At 40.2% G+C, this 18,842-nt stretch overlaps 1 long non-coding RNA gene across 3 annotated transcripts; it reads left to right on the top strand.

The window, feature by feature from the left end:
- The first annotated feature begins 316 nt into the window (after positions 1–316).
- LOC114767099 (uncharacterized) lies at positions 317–6,145 on the top strand. Of its 3 annotated transcripts, none has more exons than XR_003742890.1 (7): positions 317–1,665; positions 1,833–2,027; positions 2,916–3,087; positions 3,667–4,134; positions 4,227–4,297; positions 4,464–4,632; positions 5,738–6,145. It is a non-coding gene; the product is annotated as an uncharacterized LOC114767099 (long non-coding RNA). The 3 variants fall into 3 exon arrangements; XR_003742891.1 differs by having other exon boundaries at positions 795–1,665; positions 1,903–2,027; XR_003742889.1 differs by having other exon boundaries at positions 804–2,027.
- The last annotated feature ends 12,697 nt before the right edge of the window (positions 6,146–18,842 follow it).

Here is an 18,842-nt window from a genome sequence, read left to right on the forward strand (position 1 = left end):
GAGATAAAGGAGTGATTAGGCTTCGCTCGCCTGAAATATACTAACAAAAGCCAGTTGTGCATCTGAAGTTCTTATGGTCTTGATTTACTGACACAATTGGATGGAACGATATTGGAATGCCTCCACCTCAATCCTAAAATCCGGCCAAGTGCCATTTCTATAAAATGAATGCATAAGACGTTTGCCATCCCCATTTTTGTCCATTTTCATACACTGTAAAAAATGTCCGTAAATTTAACAGTAAAATACCGTATAAATGCTACAGGATACAACCGTATTCCTGAAAACATGGGATAACCGTAGAATTTACAGTGCAAAACCGTAATCAGTTTTACAGAGTAAGACCTTACATTTAACAGTTAAAAACATACGAAAATACGGTTTATTGCAGGAAAATTAACAATATACTGTATTATCCATTACAGAAAAGACATGAATTTCATGTTTTTTACATGTGCAAAAATGTGTTTTTGGAACATTCTTGTGTGAAACCCATGGCATCACATGTGAAAACCCATGAGATAACATGATGTTATTAAACCTGCTTGTGTTGATTTCAGTCAATGCTCTCTAAAAAATGTCATATTCATGCCTTGAGTTTTTTGTAATCTGTACACATTGGAAATGTATAAGTAGTTACTTTACTTTACTTTACTTTATTTAGCAGACGCTTTTATCCAAAGCGACTTACAAGAGGAAGACACCAGCAATTCTCGTTCGATTTCAATAGATTTCTATAGTAGTTGTTATCATAAAATATTGTATTGTAGTGTTTTAAAGAACCACTCCTCTGGACTGGAAACGTTCTTAGGGTGTACTCACACTAGGCACGGTTGCCGAGTACGAGTCTGGCCTGCACTCACATATGCTTTCAGCACGCTTACGTCATTATGGTGGGCGGGGTTTCAGGAGAAACAGGAAGAGCGGCGCTCTCGCTGATCGCATTCGGTTGGCTAGATGGTTTGATGCCGTCGACAGCGTAATACCATTGGAATTTATCTTTTTCATCTGCAGAGCTGCCAGATTTAAGGTGCATCCCACACCTTTAAATACTGTGCCTGCAGTTTTTTAACCTTGTCTCGGCACTGCTCGGTGGTTCTTTGGTATCCCCGATGAAGAAGATAATCCCGTATTTTGCAAAACATATCGGAGTTTTTATGCGTTTTGTCCACCTGTTGTTGTATGCTCTAATCTGCCCAAATTTCCAACAAACATTGCACCTTTCCCTTTCCCCGCCATGTTGGTTTTGGAACGTCGCAAAAACGTGACATCACGCGTACTGTTCCGTTGTGTTTTGTGTGGTACTGTAAATTGTGTGTTTTGATAGGTATGTCCTGTCTGTGTCCAGTGTATTGTTTTGCTGTAATTAGCAGTGGTTTTACTTTTTAAGGGTGTGTGAAACGAAATCTGAAATTCTACGCTCTGTTTTGTCTCTGCTCTCAGGAATTAGTTGAAAGTATTTGAAAGATAACCGTTAAGCATCGTCCAATCATGATAAAATTGCGCCTTGGCCAAAGAATTTGATTGGCTGAGCTCTCATTGGCGCGGAGCGTTTGCGTTTCAGCACGTCGGCAGTGGACAAGTGGCGAACGATTATTGCTTTGACTGAGCAGAACTACAAACTGGTGGGAATGTGAAGTAATATAAATGTGTCTGGGCAAATTGGTAAGTTGAATTAAATCGTTTGAAGAAGTGTGTGGTTTTAAACACGAGTAGCATGTACCCTGTTTGTGGCGCATGAATATATCTTCGCAGCGCATGTAAAATTTGCAAGCACGATGTGAAACAGCATTTAGGTTGTTAAGTTAAAGGGACTCTTTTGTGCATTGCAGGGGACAATTTGGGGTCTCATAATATCGGTGGATTCACAGAAAATTTCAGTTTTTCTGAATATTTCTGCAGGTATTGCCGGATAACACGAACAGATTTTCAAACAGATCCAAATGCATGTGGACCTCAGCGCACTCCTGAAAACTACAAATCTGCAGTAGACATTTTACAGTCTGAAGAACAACAAAACGTTGAAGGTATAATATCTGACTCAATTTTTAATTCATTAAATTACTTCAATGTTTGTGTGCCTGGCCTGCCACCTTGTTTAGGCCATGACATTTTTGAGGGTATCCTTTCCTATGATTTAGGCCTTTTCCTGAAGTACTTCATAAAGTAGAAAAAGTGGTTCACTTATTCAATTCTGAATAGACTCATTAAGAAATTTAAGTACAGTGGCTCTGATGCGTTGAGTAAGCTATGTGCAGTAAACTCCAATGGAGTAAAGCTTTCTGGTCAGGCTATTCAGAACTGGAATTTTCTAAGACTTCTTCCTGTGATCATGTGTGACAAGGTGAAAGAGCCCACAGATGATGTTTGGCAGTTGACCCTTCAGCTAAAAGACATTATGGAGCTCATTTGTGCACAGAAAATTTCATTGCCAGAGGTTGCGTACCTTGACGTTCTTATCCAAGAATATCTTGCTTGTAGATTTTCTTTCTTTCCAGGACATAGGTTAAAGCCTAAGCATCACTACTTGCGACATTACCCTGCACTGATTTTAAAGTTTGGTCCTTTGATCAGGTTGTGGACAATGCGCTTTGAAAGTAAGCACAGTTACTTTAAAAGATGTGCTAGGAACTTAAAGAATTTCAAAAACCTGTGCTCCACTCTCTCTGAAAGGCATCAAATGTACCAGGCCTATCTGTCAGAAGGGTCAACGTGTGATCTAAGTTTGAGGGAAAAAAACAGCACTGCATTTTACCCAGAGCTGTATGGTGATTCTGTTAAAGATGCAGTAAGGCAGTTTGGATTTACAGAGAATACCAACGTCCCAGCAGAAGTAATGTACTGGGGTATGTTATACAAAACATTTTTTGGTTAATTTATAATTTATGTGAATTATTATTTTGGTTGTCTTTCAGAAATGGGTGATTCAGAGCTAAACACTTTAAACATCAGCAATGCCATTGATGCTGTATTACCTGAACTCTCAATCGCAACTAAAAAATCTCTTGAGGACACCTTAAAGTCACTTGGAGTGGAGTCCCCAGAAGATTCAAGCCAGGAAATTTATTTCTGTTCTAAAGGAGACCAGTAAGTCCAAGTATTTGTTTCCATTACAAAAAAGGGATGGTTTAATATTAAAATGAAAATTCTGATTGTTCCAAAATGTGTATACATTTCTTTGTTCTGCTAAACACAAAGGAAGATATTTGGAAGAATGTCAGTAACCAAGCAGATCTCATTCCCATTTACTGCCTGTTTGGTTACTGGCTTTCTTACAAATATCTTCCTTTGTGTTTAGCAGAACAAATAAATGCATACATGTTTGGAACAATCTGGGAGTGAGAAAGGATGACAGAATTTTCATTTTTGGGTGAACTATCCCTGTAATGGTCAGACATAATTATTACTTTTGTTACCTAAAAGTAGCAGTTTTGTTTTTTTGTTGTTATTGTTGGTTATTTGTTCTGTTTAATACATTTTATTTTAACAGTGAGGCAAAATATTAGTATGTCCGTTAAAGTAACTGTACAACTGTAAAAAGTTTGTCTGTAATTTACTTACTATCTTGTCATTCTAAATGAACACCTGGTTTTGAATAACAATAGGGCAACAAACTATTCCTGGTCCAACTAAGTACGTACCTATGTCTTTTTTTTTTTTTTACAGCACAAATTTCTGAAAGAGGAAGTGAAGGTTCTCATGAAATCTACATACTACAGTCAACGAAAAGATATCAACAAAGGAACAGACATGAAAACCCTTACTAAAGAGTGGCCATTTTTGTTTCAGGAAAGTGGAATGGAAGTGCACTTTAAAGACCTCACAGGGATATCACTTAAAGAGATCTTCCTAAACAGCATTGACACAAAGGGAAACAGGCTGTTGAACTTCATGAGGAATGTTTGTGCAACCAGGAACAAGCGTGTCTTACGGGCTGTCACAAAACTTCAAGTTTTGAGAGGACAGACAAATGGTTGATTCTTCTACTTCTCAAAATTCTTGACTTGATTCTTCTACTTCTCTCCTATTTTGATGAGAAAGAGGCGCTCCTTCTTCATTATGTAGAAGAGACAAGCCTTGAAAAGGATGAAGAGTTGGGAAACTTGCCTGTGACCCCTTGCATCATTGTCTGTGGTAAGTTTAAGTTTTATTCATATACAGTAACACCCTCAAAGCTTTAATGATTAAATGTTTATCTATAAAGTTGAGTTTATATATTTTACCAGTGGTGGTCTGTGCCTCCTCTTCTGGAAAGACACCTGCTTAACCCTCAACTCTGATTTCACAATAATATTAAGTGAGTATCTAGCAAACACAAGTGTCAATTTTATCATGAACCCTATGTGAAATAGTTTTTCAGTGCAGTACAAAATAAACTGCAATTTGTCTAACAGTCATATTTGCAAATACTCTATTACCTTGCTACATGTACATAACTTCATTGCATTGAAATGTATCCACAGGACCCTCCTGATATGCTGCTGATCGATTCATGCTCAGTGTGGACCGCAAGATTGTGAATGATGACATCACTACATTCATCGCTGCTGTTAGCCTAATGTTCGGCAGTTATTACTGTTTCAACATTCACTACCCTACTGAATTGGCATCAGTGCTTGAATTTTTGCAAAGGTATGTAGAGACACCTAGGAGGGTAGGTTCACTTTATAGTACCTCACAAAAGTGAGTACATTCCTTACATTTCATTATTTTATCTTCTTAAGGGACAATACTGTAGAAATAAAATATGGGTATATTTTAGAGTAGTCAGTGTGGTGTTTGTATTGCAGTATATATGTTCGGTCCACTGAAAATAACTTTACATACATACATTAATATCAAAATAGCTGGCAACAAAAGTGAGTACACCTTATGTTTTACCAGATTTATGTTGTTTAACCATGCAAAGCCACATGTCCTCTTTATCATGTTCATGTTTTTGTCTGCTTGACAGGACCATACAAGTTTGTGTATCTTGTTTTGGAGCAGTTAAAATTTGGTGCTTTTAGTACGATTTTCTCATACCATTGAATGTTCAACATGGCACCTTATAGCAAAGAACTCTCTGAGGATTTGAGAATTAAAATTGTTGTTCTCCACAAAGATGGCCTAGGCTGTGAGATTATTTTCAGGCTTCCGAGTGTAACCCACCTTGCAAAACCTCTGTATGACCCTGACAACTGTACTGTAAATCGGTGTCAGATTGTTACCAATATTATAGCCTATAGCCTTGCTCATCTTTGTGGAGAGCAACAATTGTAATTCTCAAATCATCAAAGAGTTCTTTGCTCTAAGGTGCCATGTTTAAAATCCAGTGGTTGGTATGAGATAATTGGACTCAAATAACCAAATTTTAACTGCTCTAATACAAGATACACAAATTTGTATGGTCCTGTCAAGCAGGCAAAAACATTAACATGATGAATAGGACATGTGGCTTTGCATGGTTAAACAACATACATCTGGTAAAACATAAGGTGTACTCACTTTTGTTGCCAGCTATTTTGACAATAATGGCTGTATGTTAAGTTATTTTCAGAGGGCAGGAAATCTATACTGCTATACAAACAGCACATTGACCGCTCTAAAAATATATCCATATTTCATTTCTATAGTATTGTCCCTTAAGAAAATATACTAAAATAATTGCTGAAATGTGAGGGGTGTACTCACTTTTGTGAGACTGTGTATGTGGCTCCATTTACAGAGGTTTTCAATGTTGTTTTTTCTTTTCAAGGTGTTTTTTCATCATCAATCCTGAAAAGGGCACAAAGGTGGTGGAAAAGAAGAACAAAAAACAACTCCCAGTGAACCCAAGAGTCTTCACCTTAATCTCTGACCTTTCGGATTACAAGTGGCGAGAGACATTGTAAATGGCCTGCAAAGGTGCCCAGCAACTTGTGTTGTTCCTTGTTCTGCTTTAGTAGTTATTAATGTAAATGTTCAACTTAAACTTTACCTATCTAACTAAAGTGTCAGTTAGATAGCGGAATCTAAATTTTAAATGCATAGTCTTGACCGATTTCTTGTCTGATTTTAAGACTGATCTTAAGCCATTGTATACTTATGATAAAACACAAGAACAGAAAAAAAACACTAATGTTTAAATGCCTGCCAGTCTTTATTAAAAATACTTGGGACCACACTGATGTGTAAGTTTTTATTAGATTTTGATGGGTTTTGATGATTTGACTTACAAGTTACATTGCTATTTTACCTTTATCTCTTCTTGCTCCCAGCTAATGTGATAAAATGGTGCTTTCATAGAATTGCTGAATGAATTCACTTATGTTCAGTTTATTTATATTAAAAATAATTCAACAGCATTTACATATTTAATGTTTTTTCCTTAGTTTAAATAGTTTTCTGTCTGCTTTGTGAAATAATTATAGGTTTTAACGTATTTATTACAACATAAACCTATAATTTAGACAGTTCTGAGCTGTAAAAAATATGGTAACAAGCCGTAATTATTACAACAAAAACCTTTAAATTAGACAGTTCTGAACTGTAAAAAACATGGCCATGAACCGTAAATATTACAATGTAAACCCTGGAATTTGACGGGTCTAATTTTTTTTTATAGCAAAATAAATGTTAATTAGACGGTTATAAACCGTAAAAAAAACAATTAAAATCCGTAAAATATACAGTACAGTTAGTGCAATCCTGTAAAACCAATAACGTTGCTACCGTATTTTTCACGGTAAAGTTCTGGCAACCACAGCTGCCGGTTTTTTACCGTAAAATTTACGGTTTATTTTTTACAGTGTAAGTAAAAAAGGAAAAAATCTGAAAGAGTTAAAGATAATGCAAATTTTTATAATAAATGAAAATGAACAAAATGTATCCCTGAATGAATGGACTGCTATTAAATTATAAATATTTAGCTCATTAAAATAAATTAACACAATTAACACTGGTGCGTTTTATTTAATTCCTGTGTGAGTCTGACCTGTGACACAAATACGAAATTCATCCTAGACAGAGACAATCGCTACACAAGGATGGACCTGCACAGATGAGGCAGTTCTGCTTGCTCATTTATATTATTTTTGGGCAGATTGATCATGGTACATATTCACACGTGTCCACCAAAAAAGGCCAGTAGAAGTGTACAAGCCACATCGTTAATTGTACATATTATGAACGCATTAATCTCCGTAAACTGGGGCATGTAGCAGCTGGGTGCAGTGAGCAGGTAGTTCCCTGAACATATCTCCAGCCACATCTCCTCACCAGCATCTTTTTCCAGGCTGCTGCATCTGCATATTTATGTGTTCCGAAATACAAATGTTGGATGTTATAATTGTTTGATCATCAAGCCATCTTGCACTGGCAGTCGTTTTATTCAAGTAGTTCTGTTCTGTTTTAGTGTATGGGTGTGTGTACGATTCTCTTTTGTTTGTTTGTGTGTGTGTGTGTGTGTGTGTGTTGCATGTGGCAGAGGCCCATCAATACAAGGTTTCCATCGGCGACGGTTTCTTGTCTCTCTCACTCCTTTCTGTTTTTCTTTTCCAGCTGAGTGACCTCCTCCTCGGGTATAATTTAGCCGTGACCCTTGAACCCTAGAGTTCAACATTTGTCTCCAGTCCAGTAACCAGCAACAACTTCCCAATCGCTGGAAATGTCGGTGCAGGGGCGTCCCCGCCCTCTCCCTTGTGAACCATAGGGCTGCACTCAACCTTCACAAATGGAAGACTTTCATGAGCAGCATATTAGCGGCCCTGCCTCACACTGCCCGTTTTCCCCCAAAAGCGCCGATCTGATGTAATGTACATGGTGGCGAGGGGGGCTGGGGGGTTAATGCAAGACATGGCTTCAGGCTGACATTCTACTAATAGTCTAATTGTGAAGCGAGGCACCATTGTTTTGTCTTCTGGCCATATTCTCATTTCTATTTGTGGTTATAATGAGTATCGATTTTCTATTTTTTTAGAAACTAAATAAAGAAACGCCCAGGCTGCTGCTCATCGCAGACGGAAATTATGTTTAATATTAGTCTGAAATAAAAGCAGAGAACAAGTGAAAATGTGCAGCATTTTGAAATCCTACTGTTGTTTGAAACTTTTTTTCATAATTCCAAAATGGAAAGAAAAGAATCTCGATACAACTTTAGACACACACTCGTCTGAAAAGACTCATGCAAATGTTTGATTGATCCCTGAAAATGACCCAGTCTAAACTAAGGCGCTGATAATGGTTTTTAAAAGATGGCCCTATTATGGGATAGTATTTCATTTTCTGAAGAAATTGGTCCTAATGAGGCCTGTTCTGAAGGCCCCCGTCTTCCCTTCTCCTGCTGAGGCCTCGGGGGGTTAGTGTCTGTGCGTCAGGCCTCCATTGTTGTCTACCGGGGGATAATGCCCTTATTAATTGTACCTCTTTGTAAGGTGTCAGCTGCAGCCTCCGATTGAGACGGATGGATTCTCTGGAGTCTGCTCCCTGGCCCTCCTCTGCCATCCTATCTCTTTACAGCACACAGGTGCAGCGTTTCTCATCCAGCGGCGAGGCGTCCCTCCCAGCGCTTTCACTCAGATCGAACAAAAAAAAAAAGAATGAAAAAGCAGATAATATCTGATACTGAGCCAAACGAAGCTGCCAGAGATATCAAAAATTATAAAAGCTACACAAGATTATTAGCACACAGCACTAGATATTTATGAGCCCTTCAAGAGAATAGAACGTTTTATCCAATTTTCTACATAAAAGATATACGTAGAAAATGGCTGACAAGGTGACATGGTGAAAGTGAGCATGTTTATACCAGACAATAAAACAAGATCCACTGATCTTTCCAGGGCAATATTCACCTGAATTGCATTACATTAACACATTCATTACAATATGACTATTATGGCTGAAGAAGCAAATTACCCCTTTTGCTGGTCTGGTCTCGATATTCATCTCTCACCCTCCACCTATATGTTAGATGCGTTGCACTACATCTACCCTGCTAACACAGGGCCAATGTAGTATTTGCGCTGACTGATGTAAATTTTCAGTTGTCCCCATGTAACGAGTCCCATGAAACACATCACTGTCCCCTAATTGTGTTCCATACACAATTAGGGGACAGTGATGTGTTTCACTTTTTTTATTAATATGTATAGCTCTGCTACATTCATTAAATAACCCATTAATTGATTAGGATTTTTTTTCATGCATTGTTGTGATGAAGTGTTTTAGTAAAATTAAAATGCTGACATTCATCAGCATGATATTGACTTGCAGTTGGGTGGAAGAAGCAGAGTTGTAGAGCCACAACACCAGCTAGTATGACAGTCTGTATTCTCCTCTACTCATTAGTCTGGTTGCTTGCACACAGTTTTAAAACACCAAAAAATTAAAGTGAGGCTCTGTTTTGCAGCGAGAAGTCACAAGCTCATCCTATCAGAGCCACTGTGCTTCACCACTTATCTATTCAGTACTTTGTAGCTGATAGAAGAACATGGAAGAACCAGGGGATGTGCAGGACTAGTTCATTCCTTGCACCGTCAATAGATTTAACAATTTTAGTAGATCAAACATTTTCTCTGGCAATAGTGTGGTTACATGGAAAAAAAAATCTGGAGTGAATTATTCTGCCTGTTGGATTCCTGGAGAAGCACCAGGCTTTGAGATTAGTGAAGGTTTACAGCAGTCATATCCTCAGCAATTGACTGCATGCTAATTATTTTTGTGTTGTTACATGGATTTAGACTGGCACGTTTTACTGTAAAATGGGCCTCCAGTGTATTTTAAAAAACTTTATTTTACTTGTGACGTGCTTCTTTGTTGATTGACCTCTTCAATCCCATTCAACTCGTAATTGTCAAAAAAGTTTTCTTTTATTTTTGCAGTAACATTGTATGCAACTATGATAAAATTGGATACAACTATGATAAGAATAATTCCATGCAAAACTAGTACAATATAATAAACTTTACGTTTAACCAGAATACTTAGCCTTTTTTGCTAATTTGCTCATTCACAGACGCCACATCACGTTCTATTAAAAAAAAAAACGGAGTAATTTTCATCCAAAAGAGACGTGAATTAGCCAAGACTTCACAACAAGGAAATCAGTAGCCAAGGACTAATTTTACCCTTTCTTGTAATTGGGGTTCTTTGGTTTGATCCGTGTGTTTTTATTTATTTATTTCCTCTCGAAGCGCAAGAGGTCAATAGCAAATTCTATACATAGATGAGCGCAAACTCGTTTTTTCAGCAGAAAGAAGCACTGGGTGGGACTCAAACAGTTACTGCTCCTCAATTACCAGGCTGTTCTCTTTTTAAAAAACCATATTATTGTAATTACTCCTGGCTTTTAGGCTGCTAGTAATAACTGGCAGTAATGAAATATCTTTTTTCATTGATTATTTTAGTTTGTTGAGAAAACACAGTTAATTAAGTGGATTGAAGCCTCCGTGAGATCACCAGCATTAACATCAAATCCTTTTCTCCTCATTAAAGGAAACACAGTCAATTTAATTAATGCATATTAATCCCCACCAATGCTCATTTTAGCTTTAAATAAAAAAGCGTGGTGGGGCCAGTCTGACTTCAAAATCACTCTATTTCAGGCGCGCAAGTTTGATCGTTGACTGAATTTTGGGGGGCAAAGCGGACGGAACCCCGACGAAGATGACCTTTTGTGTGATCTTCCTCTCGGCTAATTAAAAACTCAATCGCAGCTTCAATTAATCGCAGCTTCTTCCTGCGGACGTCATTGCTCAGGATTTGCGGCTGGCAGCACCCAAGGGCCGTTAATTTGTCCTACGAGTGTGTGGCGTGATGGCCCTGCGCACCAGGAGTGAGCACATGTACTGTAAGTGTGCAGTGTGGTACGGTTGTGGGTCTGGAATTCTGGAATGAACTCTATTAGTGTCCGGGTCGGAGTTTTTCTGGTTCCCGCGGCCTTCCGTACCTGTCAGGAGCAGATTGCAGCACTTTGGACCTCGCAAATATTTACTTAATTTCAAGCCGTTCGCCTTGCCAGGCCACCCGCTCCCCTTCGCCGCAGCAACCGGCCGTGTCAGAGGCTATCTAGCATTGCCCTCGGTTGTGTTTTTCTCACTGGAACCTTTTCCGTCCTGCCAGCTCGTACTCGAGCAAATACAAGTGGGGTCCCGTCCGAGGAGCGCTGATACTCTCCGACCGGCTCCTGGTGCCAGACTTGTGGCGCCTTTGTCTGCCTGATATGGGCCCGGTGAATGATCGACATACCGGTGGCGGTGTGTCGAGGGGCAAGGAAACACAAGACGGGGGCCGTCGCAGACTTCCAGGTTGTGCCCTATCATCCATCCAGGTTCCTGCGATTGATAAGGAGTAAGTACGGATTTCTCTCCGGGTTACAGTCAGGTTGCTGGAATAACAAGTGAGAGGTCAGCACCATTCTTGTTGTCCAAAGTCGGAAACACCTTCCTAAAATGTCTCGTAATGTCAATTTTGTCCATTTTGGAAAAGATCTGGAAAATATTGCCGCTTTAAGAAATGGCCACACCTTATAAAGGCCTTTAACTATAAAAGAACCATTCATTTGGAATCTAGCTTTCTTTGCACGCACTATAAGTGATACACTCCATTATATCTTTCTAAAACCAATCACCTGACGATGGTGGCCGAGAATTGCAAATCAAATTAGCATTTTAATAAAAAATGTACATTTAATAAAACAAATTGATCAATTTAGCAAAAAAATTCTAAAGATTTTTATGAATTTGATGGGTCAAGCTAGGCAATCAGCACCACAGACAGCACTGCCTTGATGATCAGTTACTACATGTTATTAAAGCAGTTATTACATGGACTAAATGCATTTTAAGGGACGTCCTGCTTTTGGGTCATACTTCACTCAGTCTAGTACACCCCCAGTTCTCCTGTGTGAGGAAATGATGTTGGTCCCAACTGCCCTGACACCCTGAGCTCTTCCCATGTTCATAAAATGCCACCCAAGTTCCTACTTTATATTAATTTAATCACTCTCAGTACATTGATGCAATATGTGTGTCACATTTTCTTGACGTTGATGTTTTTTACATTATTATAAGTCTTCCGACGTCTACCATAATAAGGTTATTAATTAGATCAGAAGGGGATTTTGAGCCCAGTAATGGGCCTGTTGTTTTGTACATTTGAAGATTCATCGTAATTTCATTCGATGGTGACCATTTCCACTCAGTATACATAATTGTACACTTTTTTCAGAGTAGATTGGGGTCCAGCTTTGACAGTCCAAAAGAAGCACATTAGCAGTGTGTGGAAAACATTTCTAATGTAATATTTCTTGTATCTTAAATTCAACCCGGTGTCACAGGGGACCCCTCCGCTGCTGCAGACCCCGGTTCGGGCCTCGGCAAAAACCCATGCATTAATCCATGAATGCCACAGGTATGCGTCTGGCCTTGCCCCGGTCACACGTGCATACAGATGGCGTATCCATTTTAGTCCCATTATTGGACTTCAGAAATCCCTTTAAAAGGCTTTACTATGCATGTGGGTCATGTCCATTATTCCCCACGTCCAATCACAGCCACACTGGAAAGTCTGATGCCGGTGAACGGACCCCTTGCCATAAAAATGGAACTCCTGCCCGTGCGTTTTAGTGGCCTGGGGGAATATTGTTATTGTGATGTGCCATAAAATGTCCCATATTGACAGACCGAATTAGCCTGGGCTGCATGCTACAGGGTTCTGTTTAACAAAAAGTCCTTCTGCATGTATTCTTGTGCCCGTAGACGCAGATTATTTCTGTGAAAACGTGTCAGAGCTGCTTGCTGTTCCTGTGTCATGGAACCGTAAAATCCGCAATTCTGTCCAGCGCTTGTCTGTCCTGTTTTCAGACACTGACACGCCCTTGCAATTTTGCTTCCTTGCGAACAATAATAGAAACCCTTCATTTCATTTAAACAATTATGAAAAATGAACAGAGGAGGGACAGATAAAAAAAATGTTTTTGATGACTGTCTGAGTCCTACACAAACGGTTTAAAGGAAGGAGGCGTCTGCTGGATAAGCATGTATGGTGGAGGCAGTGACAGAATGGGGATAAACCACGAGGAGAGAAAAAGGGATGCAACCTCTTTCAGACTCCATTATGGGAGGCTCTGCCCCCCCCCCATGTCTCTTTTTTAAAGTGTCAATTGTTTTGTGTCTCTTGAAGTGTAGATGGAATGTTTGAATTCCTGTATTAACTCCGGAACCCGCTGAGTGAAATTATGGGCCGTGGGGTGGAGGGCTGGGAGTAATCAATAGGAATACACAGGCCAGCGCGTTGTGTCGGCGCTCCTAGCAGCAGGGACACCGTCCCCCCTGCTCCGTCCCCTCAGCAGGTTAAATAAATATGATACTGAAACCCGGGCACGCCATATTATATGATATCAATGCAGAATCAGAGAAGTGCTATTACACTTTCCTGCCTACTGCGAGGACTATTGACAGATTTGGCTTTGAACACGATGGTGGTGTATGAGACCATGACACACAAACACAATCTCTCTCTCTCTCTCTCTCTCTCTCTCTCTCTCTGTCTGTTTCTCTCCTTTAGTCTTGTCTTTCTTGGCGTATTCAGTTGCGTGAACAATGGGCAGAAACGTGTATGATTATTCTGCAGCGCTGGGTGGCCTTGAAGAGTCACTTATGAGGAAAGGAAACAGTGATTGGATTGGAAAACTTTGATTTCCTGTTTAATGCCGCAAGGCTCTTGGCTGCCTCTTGTCTACTTGGAATTTACATATCTGGGGAGCTTTAAAAAAAAAGCGCACGCACGTGTGTAACTGCTGCCTCTGGATTTGTGTGTGTGTGTGTGTGTGTGTGTATGTGGGTTTTTTTTTTATCTTGATGTAAGGTATCTAAGTGTCAAACCTGGCTGAAAACACTACAGTGCAGAAAGGCAACATGCCTTAAAAACTACAATAATGAAACCATAAAACATAAAAGAATCGAAAAAAATAAATAAGTACACAATCTACTGATATTTCAGTTATTACGGCATTAAAAACATAAACTCGTCACACAAACGAATTCTTTACGCATAATGATATGTGTATTAAATGTTCATTCATACCTTTATGTATTTTGGGCTCACCCTTGTAGTACTGAAAAAAATTAATGCTATTACAGGGGAAATTTGGAAATACAATTCAAGTACAGTTCAATCGAAAACAACACCCAATTCCGCGGATTCACAGACACACTTTCCAGGGTTTTTTTTTTTTTTTTTTTTCAAACACTTGAGTCTGCCCCGCCCCAGCATCCTTTCAAGCAGGCAGAGGGAATGTTTGTGCACTAAAGACATCTGTCTTTGTGGCTAAATAATGTGTTACTACAGACTGTAAAATATAAAAAAATCTGTTTCAAGAATTTGTAATGTTTGGTTGTAATAAAAAAATTAAAAAGCTCTGCGTGATTTATGTGATTTTGCAAAAACAATGCGTTAATGGTTTAAAAAGGGGCCTTTAAAGAAAACTGATGTGCTGAATGAGAACTAATATCTAATAATTGGAGGACAGATGTTGGACAGCAACAGTATGAAAATAGTCCTGACACACACACACACACACACACACACACACACACATTCTGGCTGATAAATGGACACTGTGCTGTCAGGACTGACCCAGTCAGACATCAGACCTTAATTAGTCGGTATAGGGATCTTGGTTAGCCACTGGCAAGCTGACCGTCCAATAACCCCACAGCGCTGATCCACTCGCGGTATTGATCAGCTCACTTTCTCAGGCGGTGAAGGGGATCAGACGAGGCATGTGTGAAAGGCATTATCAGTGACCACTTCAGATAACCCGATACGGCCTTTTCAAGAGGTTGAAGCCGAGACGCCACCTCCAGCCGTCGTTATTTAATGCTCTCTCTCTCTCTCTATCTCATACAGTCTCTCCACCCCGCACACTTTCATGCCTTCTGATTCCTCTCTGCCATTGACTTCCATTCGTCTTCCTTCCACCGTACTGAAGAGCGCGTGGAGCATTTAACCCGGCGGCTGATTTTTAACCCGTTTTGAACTTCCCGAGCAGCCACCAACTCCCCATCTGAGCCAGCGCTGCAGGAGAGAGCAGGTCTGAGCAAACATGAGTGGCCGTGGCTTGTTTGTGTGTTGTGGGAACGTTTGTCCCCTTGTAACCCCTTGAACCTGTATTAATGTGTACCTGAGGCCACAGGAAGTGTTCCTGTGGCCCCCGACAAAGATTGTCCCTGTCGGACCCTCCTTGTAAACATGGTTGGAAATGAAGGAGCTTGTGGTGTATAACTAAAACTATGAAATGCCCTAAAAGAACAGCCTCCGTCTGTTTTGGTTCCACGGTTCCATAACCAGAACTAGGAGGTCCACAAATAGCTTTATTCCTGAAGTTAGAAGGTTCCTCAGGCAGCCTTTTGCTTCCATTACACCTTCTGCTGGACTTCAGCCTGTGCGGAGCTGCTGTTATATTGCACTTTTCTGTCACTTTACACAATGTACAAAATCTTATCTTTCACATAAATATCATAGTTTTTTCATTGCAATTATTTCCACTTTACGAGTGATCAGGTAATCATGATATCAAATCATGATGATTTGTTAATTGGCGGCTAGTTTGAAACATAAAAGATCTATTTATTACGAGCACTACCTTCCAGTTATTGGAGTATTGAGTCAATTATGTACAAAACATTTACAAACTAAAAGCCCTGAAATCTGTTGTATTTACATAGAAAGAGAGAAATTATTTTATCATTATGAGTTTGTATTGATTAAGTTCAATTTAAAAATTTGCCACTAATAATAATGATTTTTGTCCATATCTTTGTCCTGGCATGACGATAAGAGCGACTTATTTCCTGCTGCCCGGCCATGGCGGATAATGGGCGCGGTGTTGACGGTGAGGATGGAGGGAGGCGCGTGTGCAGGACTTTGTGTAAGGGGGTAATTAAGTGAGCCAACACTTGGAATCCTCCCCCTCTCCCTGTGCCGATATGATCTAATAACACGCCACGAAATTATTGCATGGCTGCCTAAGCCCGCCACATGTCTGATTGCCTGGTTACATTAACACGCCTTCATGGTGCTTTTAGAGGTTTTGAAGAGATGCAATTTAGGAACGTAATGGGTGCCGGGAGCTTTTAGTGTCGGACACGTAGCTCACTGGAGGTATGGTCTGTCCGCACGCATATATTTGTCGGGATGAAAGGAATTCCTCTTTCTGCGCCTTCTAATGAATGTGCATTTTTTTTATTATATTTGTATAATGCGTATTTCCAGAGATGCCCCCCATTCCTGCATTTGAAATGCTTGCGAGATTGAGGGGAACCTTCCTCCGCTGTGGGGCTCATCTCCGTCCTTCCCTTTGATTCCTGCCTCCACCCCCCACCACCAACCCTCTCTCTTTTTTTTAGGGGGTGGGGGGAGAAAGGCCTGAATGAGGAGGCTTGATGCCAGGTATGCTGACACAGTGAGTGGAATCTCTCTCTCTCTCTCTCTCTCTCTCTCTCCCCCCCCCTCAAAAGATTTGGGGAGTAGCACATTTGCATAAGGTCAGCGTCCGGCTCCTGATGGAAGATGTGCAGCATCCCGGTCTCTTAGCAACACTCTTGCTCTCTTGGTCCTCGCATTAAATCGACTGGTCCTTCCCTTTCTTCCCTTTCACCGCGGAACTCACAATCAAATGCCACCCTCCAACCTATGTCTGTCACCCAGAAGGTCACCCTTCCCCTCTTTTTTCCTCTTCTCTCTCGTTCTCTCTCCTCCCTCCATTGTCTTTACTGCTGCTTTCAACACCAATTAAAAGATGAGTGTATTGTTTAGGTGTCTGCAGTGAGATTAAAAAAAAAAACCATCCTTTCTTTAATTTTCTCAGAAATTGTGATGAAAATGAATAATTTCTTTCTTCTTTTGGGTGTGTGGGTGTGTGGTGAATCTCCTCTGATGGAGGGAGGATAGGGAGCAAATTGGAGGCACCTGCAAGACAAAGGGCTGCAGCAGAAGCGCTAATGTGGGGAGAGCCGGAGGAAGAGGGCAGGGCCCAAGACTTCGTGGAGGGGGCGGATATAAAGGAACGAGAAAAGGAGGAAAAGAAGGAATTTTTATATATATATATATTTTTTTTTTTTGGGGGGGGGGTTGCCCTGTCTGCCTCCTCGGTGGGAATGGGTGACAGGATCCAGATGCTGGAAACCGGTGTTAATAGAGGGTCAAATTTGAACAATGGTATCCATCACTGCTTTTAGAGCCCCTTCTGCTATCCTGGCCATTTCTGACTGCTCTATCAAGCAGAATTGGGGAGATGATTCAATTACTGTCTTTTTTGGCATGGCGGCCCAGCACCGTTTCAACTCTGCTGGCACTCGGGGCGTTTTAATCACCCCCCTCTTCATCCTGGCCACGATAATAAACCTCCAGCGAAATGTACGCTGGTGTTTACAATGGTGCAGCAGTTATGGGCGCAAGCTGAATTGCTGCTGATGAGCTTCTAAAATGTGGTCAATAAAGAGTTAATTAAAGGGAATGAGTTTGGAGAGGTAATCTTTGACAACAAATTAAAAGCATTTGGGCTGGTGATTGTAATTATGTAAATGACGCTGATGATGGCTGGTGGTGATGGTGGTGGTCTCCATGTTAAAGGTGAAGGTAAGGAATTCATCATTATCATCATCATCGTCATCATCATCAGGTTTAATTGAAGAAGCAAATGTATTTACACATAATCTTAAGCATTAACCATTTATCTCCAAATAAAATTATTTTTCATCTTTATTTATTTCCTGGTTCCCACTCGACTGGCCAATGAAAACATTCAGGTATGGAAATTCCATATAAAAAGTTGGATCTTGACCCTGGTACGCCGTGACCCATGACCTCCAGGCGCTCGTCAAGCCCCGCCTCCGTGCGGAAACAAAGTCTGCAGGTGCCTGATAAATGTCTCAGAAAAGCGGAGAAAAATAGAGCATCGTCCCAATCATCGAATTCTGTTCAAATGAATTTCAATTAGACCATAGCGGATAAATATCAAACTTCATAAAAATCCCCGTGCTGGAGAAATCACCCACGATTCAGTATATTTGGGCCTTTTTCACTCTCGGTGTTCGTAACCAGATCTAAAAATTTACGATCTCAGCAACCCAGTAATCGAAAAAATTCGAAATAGTCATAATATCAACGCGCGTGCACGCTGTTATAAAATAATCGGCAAATGAACATCGGCCAATCAAATAGTGCAGAAATTATCATTTTCGTTTTTTTTTAAACAACTATATGGCATAATGTTAAATACGACAAATGGTCCATGGCACGTATGGGATTATTTATGATGGCCGTGATGCTTTTCGTAAGAGTTGTGACGCTGTTTGTCCGTATTGCAATTTATGAAAATATATTTTATTGTAGTGAACATCGTTGTAATGCGACAAATTACAGATTTGCGTTTTTCGTTTCGATCTAAAAAAAGAATTCTGTGTTTATAATAAAACCAACAATAATTGTTCTTCTCGTTAGTAGCAGTAATGTAATGATTATTGTTGTGTGGTGTGGAGTGGGGTGGGGGTCTCCCCGAACAGCTGCACCTGTGAAGTTTGCGGGGACCCCGCCCGACTCGAACTAACTGCGAGCAGATGCGCCCGCGACAGAGGTTCAATAAAGGACAAATTGGGAATGAGGAAGGAAGGGGGGAGAGGGAGGTAAAGGGGTGGAAAATATAGGAGCAGTTGGTCTAATCGGTTTGCCCTTTAAACAAAGGCCGATGGCTGCGCGAGCAAGCAAATAAAAAAAAAAAAAAAAGAATAAAAGAAAGAAAGAATGAAAGAAACATTTGTATGTGGCCATTAAAATAAAATGCACAATAAACACAGAGCAGTGGTGTGTCGGCATAGTTT

This window comes from Denticeps clupeoides, chromosome 17 (assembly GCF_900700375.1).
Source record: "Denticeps clupeoides chromosome 17, fDenClu1.1, whole genome shotgun sequence".
NCBI classification, from domain to species: Eukaryota; Metazoa; Chordata; class Actinopteri; order Clupeiformes; family Denticipitidae; genus Denticeps; species Denticeps clupeoides.